Source organism: Pecten maximus, chromosome 4 (genome assembly GCF_902652985.1).
Source record: "Pecten maximus chromosome 4, xPecMax1.1, whole genome shotgun sequence".
Taxonomy (NCBI): Eukaryota; Metazoa; Mollusca; class Bivalvia; order Pectinida; family Pectinidae; genus Pecten; species Pecten maximus.
The window spans coordinates 52,483,815-52,489,814 of NC_047018.1; positions in this window are offsets into that span (position 1 = coordinate 52,483,815).

The following is a 6,000-nucleotide window of genomic DNA, read 5'->3' on the forward strand; positions in this document are numbered from 1 at the left end:
CTTTACTGAGAAACAATAGCGTTTCAGAAAATACATAAATTACAATGAATTGAACTCTTGTTGCATCAATAATTTATTCTATTTTATCAAAATGTATAGCCAGGATTTGCGTGATAGTTTGAAAATATGGACGGTGTATACCGTTTTACTGCCTAAATCTTCTGCTGGATTTTATATACAAAATGTACTTTGTATGTATTGTGATTGTTACCGTGCCGCTAACGATTGCTCTTTCTCCATATTAACAAAATGAACATATGAATTTTCAAATTAAGAGCAAAAGATCAAATTTTCCGAGAATACAACATGCGGATGTGAAAATCTAGAGGATATTTTTCAGATTAAGATAAATTCTACCTATAGTGTTTCACCTATTGTTCGCCTGTACAGAACCGATGTTTACACAGTCTCTGTTCTTGATACGAATGAAATTATCTTGAGGATGAATCATTTTATGTCTTTATGTTCAATAATTAAAAGCTATTGACGCTATGAGTTGTATCTAATAATTCAGAAATGATTAACGAAGATTCGTGTATTGTTGAAGGATATACAACGAGGACGAGGATATTTTGCATTTAAATAAATAACGAAGGCCGCAGTTATTACTTAAAATTGCAAAATATCCGAATCCGAGTTGTATATCGTGCATACCCTCGATTAATAGTAAATTGTGTTCAGGATTGTGCATAGAGTTTTTGTCACATGTCGACTCCCTATTTTTCAGGTTGAACTGATTTCCATATAAGGACATAAGATAATTTACTTCACGTTCTAGTAACCAATGATACATTGCAATTATTTGCTGCTAAGAGTCTGCTAAGAGTACATGTATATCTTTTTCCCGGTTTCGGAGAATACACGGAGTATATGTTGACAGGTTGTCTGTCTCGTGCATTGGCAATAGCCAATCAGTTAGGGCCATGGGTTAGGTGTAGATCGGGTATAGGTTGGGTAGTCATTCTAGCTAAGAACGTCGCACATGTAGTACGGCAAATGGAAATTTTGCATACAGTAGATATATTGCATTTAAAGAGGCATGTTTGGGTGTCGCTAAATGGTTAGAAATCCCAGCTAAAAAAAAAACCAAAACAAACAAACCTTAAGGATTGTCGGGCTGGTACACCTCCTATTCTCCTATAAATAGGTTTCAGGTTGGGTGGCGCGCTTGGTTTTTTAGGATTTTAATGCGACAACCTGTGAGAGGGAATGAAAAGGAGAAACATTGAGACGTATCTAATGTACTTTACTTAAGATTTTTGAATAAACGCCGTCTCCGTCCGTACTAGCGGTGGAACATATGTGTTGGTTTTTGATATATTTATATATATATGTATATATACGTGTAGAGAGTATATAGAGGACCCGCTTTTATCAGCAGAGTTCTCATATAGTTCTTATTTTATTTTCATTTTATTGGCTTTGTATATACCTATACAAGTCTCTGATAAAAGTAATTGACATACTTTTTAATAAGTATAACGACAGTGTAATTGCTTATAACAAAAATGTTTTATCATGGCCTAAGCTATGCTTATACAGACATATGGGCGTGATATTCTGCAAAGGTAAGTGTGTTTACTGGTGTAACCAGGCGCGTACGCTCGTACGCCCGGGCGTCCACCTCATTTTTTCGGAATAGTCTTTTTACGCCCCGGGTCAAATGTAGATACTCCTTTGTATGCCTGTGCACTTCAGCCTCGGCCGAACGATCGTTCAGCATCATGCGCAGGGTAAAATCCTATCTGAGGTCTACCATGCGATGTGACCGGATGTCGTCGCTTGCATTGTTGCATGCATATCGAGATTTTGGTGTAGACCTTGACTTGGTAGTGTCCAGGTCCAGGCGTACGTGCATCCAAACAAGCCAATCGGAACACCTCGCCTCCGTCTGCGAACGTAGGCAGGGAAAATAACGAGGGGTTCCGATTGCCAAACAGGCCTAGCTACGCGCCTGGTAACATACAGGTAACGGTACACGTGTACAGGTGACAGCTCCAGCGTCTGACCGGGTCCACCCAGCCAAACTCGGTCAGCCGTCACTGATGTGTGTTTGTGTCCATGTTTCTGGTAACATACAGGTAATGTATACATGTGTATATGACCGGTCTTCCTGAAGAAGTCGCACAGTGGGAAGTTCGGTTAGGGGATACACTCCACTGTTTAAAATGATAATCTCAAAGAAAACAGTAAGCACAGGTGTCCATGTAATTAACAATGGGTGACTGGACAGGTGTGAAAGAAGACTGGCACTTTCGGAGTGAAACAGAGGAAAGCAACTCTTAAAGATGATAATTACTGTATATTTTAGGAAATCCAAAGGAAGAACGCTGATATTTTTATATAGTTTTTATTATTACCGTATATAACACCACCGAAGGCAATTGTTGAATAAATATTTTCTTTCTCTGTATACCACTTTCGGTAAAGATAAGATGAATCGGGATAAGTACAAACTCACACATGTTATCCACATATAACAAGTGTTACCGAAACCAGGGACATATAATTTTCTATTATAACGGGCCATATATAACATGTAGCATCTTACTAATTTTCTATTATAACGGGCTAAATACAGCGTGTTCATCTTACTAATTTTCTATTACAACGTGTCGTTAACATTAAAAATTTGAATAATTTTCTATTTCAACGGGTCTTTGTTACATGTATAATGAATAACGGGCCGTTTATAACATGTAACGTCTTGCATCATAATTATAGCAAATCCACTTGAAGATACCACTATATGTGATTTTCTGATAATTGTCCGAAACTGATGACACGTGTTCATGAAAGATTAGTAACTCCCATACAGGATTCATAGAGTAAATTTTCAACATCGTGGGTATGTAAATGAGCCAACTATGGTTAATTATTCTATAGGCAAAATTTTGAGATACGAATTTGTTTTACTTGTAGGGAAAACGGAACTCACTGAATTCCAAAAATAATGTGTTCGATTTCAACAACTTGAAAATGTATTCCCTATAGTATACATGTAAACGCAATTCTTGACAAAATTTAAGCTCAATTTACGTTAAACCACAGGTGCCTGACTCGTTTTATAAAATAATAACATATAGAGTACATATAAATGAGAAAGGTTCTGAACTCCCCCAGGCTTGAAATCTGATGTATTTATTTCTAAGTACCGTAGCTTCGGTTGTTTTGGGTGGATTTTTTCGAAGTAGGACTTAAATTGAAGAGAAATGGTCAATCTTTAAAATAAGCCATAACATGTTGTTGATTTCTCGATATTAGTTTACTTTTTATGCATACTGATAGCAGATTTTCCACTTGAGTAGCCATGTTGTGTCAGCCGCGGTAAATTTGAACAAGCATTCTGATTGGTTATAGAAAATGTGTTGAACCAATCAGAATGCTTGTTCAAATTTACCGCGGCTGACACAACATGGCTACTCAAGTGGAAAATCTGCTATCAGTATGCATAAAAAGTCCCGGGGCCGTCGATAGGGTGCTCGTATACATAAAGTAAGTGTATGTAATAGTTGTATTCGGTGATCTGATGAAGCGTACCTCTTGATTAACCCGTGGACTTCGTATTTAAAGCTATGTCCAATAGAGTCAAAGTGTGGTGACCCCGTTACGTCAACTTGTCCGACTAAACAAAATCGAGGGGATTTGGAAGTTTCACGCCCGATTTCGTAAACTAATATCGAGAAATCAACAACATGTTATGGCTTATTTTAAAGATTGACCATTTCTCTTCAATTTAAGTCCTACTTCGAAAAAATCCACCCAAAACAACCGAAGCTACGGTACTTAGAAATAAATACATCAGATTTCAAGCCTGGGGGAGTTCAGAACCTTTCTCATTTATATGTACTCTATATGTTATTATTTTATAAAACGAGTCAGGCACCTGTGGTTAAACCTGTAAAAGCATATCTTGGGAACTGTTTTGAAGTGCATGGAAGCCAAACGCGTGAACTCACAAGTAATTATCGGCTTGTGCCGATTAGAGGGCCAGAAATCACAGACACCTGTGGTGTAGTGACAGGTGTTATAAGCTTGTGGACAGTAATTTCTCACCTGGCATTTTCTTAGCGGTATACCAACCCACTCAAACTTGAGGATTCGTAATCCTCCGAACATGCTGGTGTATTTTTTTCTAATTCCTGTTTTAAGAGGAGACATGACTTGCGACACACGAATGGAAAGTAAAATCACAAGGATCTCAATCACTTCACGATAATTACACAAATACAAAAAGAAAAGAAAAAAAATAACCGAAAAAACGAATATAAAAGAAAAAAAATACACTTAAATTATTGCGAGTTTACGAATAAGTTTTACTATTAATTATGATAAGTCACGATGAACTTAATTGTATGTTTTTTTTTATCACCAAAAGAAAAACGGAACTAAAATTATGGTTTAAATAAGCTCCTGTGATATGTACCTGTACGTAAACGATCAATAATATTATAATTGTTGCGAAACACTTTTATATAATTTCAATGACAACGATCGTATATAAATTATATCTTTTTCAAACATTTAATCGTCTTGTCTCACAAACCAGAGTATCCAGAACTGTTGTATTGTTGGTATGTTTATAAATATGACTTGCGGAGAAAATGGCACATTATCTTATTTTTAAAATGTTGATGCCGTGTTCCTTTTTACAGCAATGAGTAAGAAATGGTAAACACATAACTAATATACATTTATTGATGATTGACCGATTATTTGATCGTGTATAACATCTGTATGTCCCTGGTATAACACATCAGTCTGTATTACCCAAGCGGTCATTTCAGAGTCCTTTTCACTAAAATTAATCTTTTAAAAGCTCAAATTGATATTGTTGGATTCCAACATCTTGTCAGCAATATTCGCCAAAGTCATCACCCTTAAATCTCATATCCAGATCATATGTGAAAAGAGAATAAAATTAATTTGAATTAAATCTTCAGACTTGTCTGTGTTGCTACTGTCCACACTGTCGTCTATACTGCTGGCCCCTATTTCAGTTACTCCGTTAAACCTGTACATGTGACGTCATACCCTGATTAGCAGTCGACCAACAGGTGCAAATCGCGTACTACGATGTGCGATATCTCGGCACTCGGCCAACCAATTTTGATGCGGTTTGCTTCATTCTTCTTTGATGGTTACCTAGAATAACACATTTTTATTCCGGGTACACTTTAATTACTAGTAATTTTTATGCGAAGTGTTCCTATAGTGTAGTTGTTTTGCCGGGTGGATCGCTGTGATTTCCCACCCTTAAATTGTTACAGAGAACCTACTTGATTTAAACTTTTGTAAAAAGTACTTGGTGTTTAAAAAGTACTCGTAATTATTTAGTATATTGTGAACTCGGAAGAGTACCATTGTTAACATACAGAACACTTCGCGACGTTTATCGTGAAGAACTCTTATTAAACATACAAGCAATTCCAAAGGGTTTTCTATACAGACGTAGATAATCTTACACAACAATTTTATCTAACCAAACCTATAAGTAGTTCTTACAAATAGAATTTAGCACCTTTTAAGACTAAGTTTACACAATTTAAATATTGAACATGGACGGTATAGAAACCGTCCAAGAGATCATATGATATGTGAAGTGTGTAATTCTAAAAAAATAATATATCATACGACTCTCTAGACAAGATAAATCTTACCAAAAATCGCCTCGGGCGTTAAAAAAGGCCGTCATATTTGCAGACGCTCAAAGCGTCTCCGGACAGATAATTTTTTACAGTGACAAAGTTTAGATAATCTTTTTTATATCATTCTTAAGTGTGTCTTATCTAAATATCACAAAGATGTACATAAACCAAGGTAGGATCTTTCTCCAACTACTTACAAGCATATTTTTTCCTGGTTATAATTTTCCTGAAAAGTTTTATGATCCTTATATATAAGTGATATGCTTATGTCGCTGCTTGATAATTACCACTGATAAAGATATCGTTTAATACCTCCTGAAATTGGCTATAGACAATTGTACAAATATCAGAT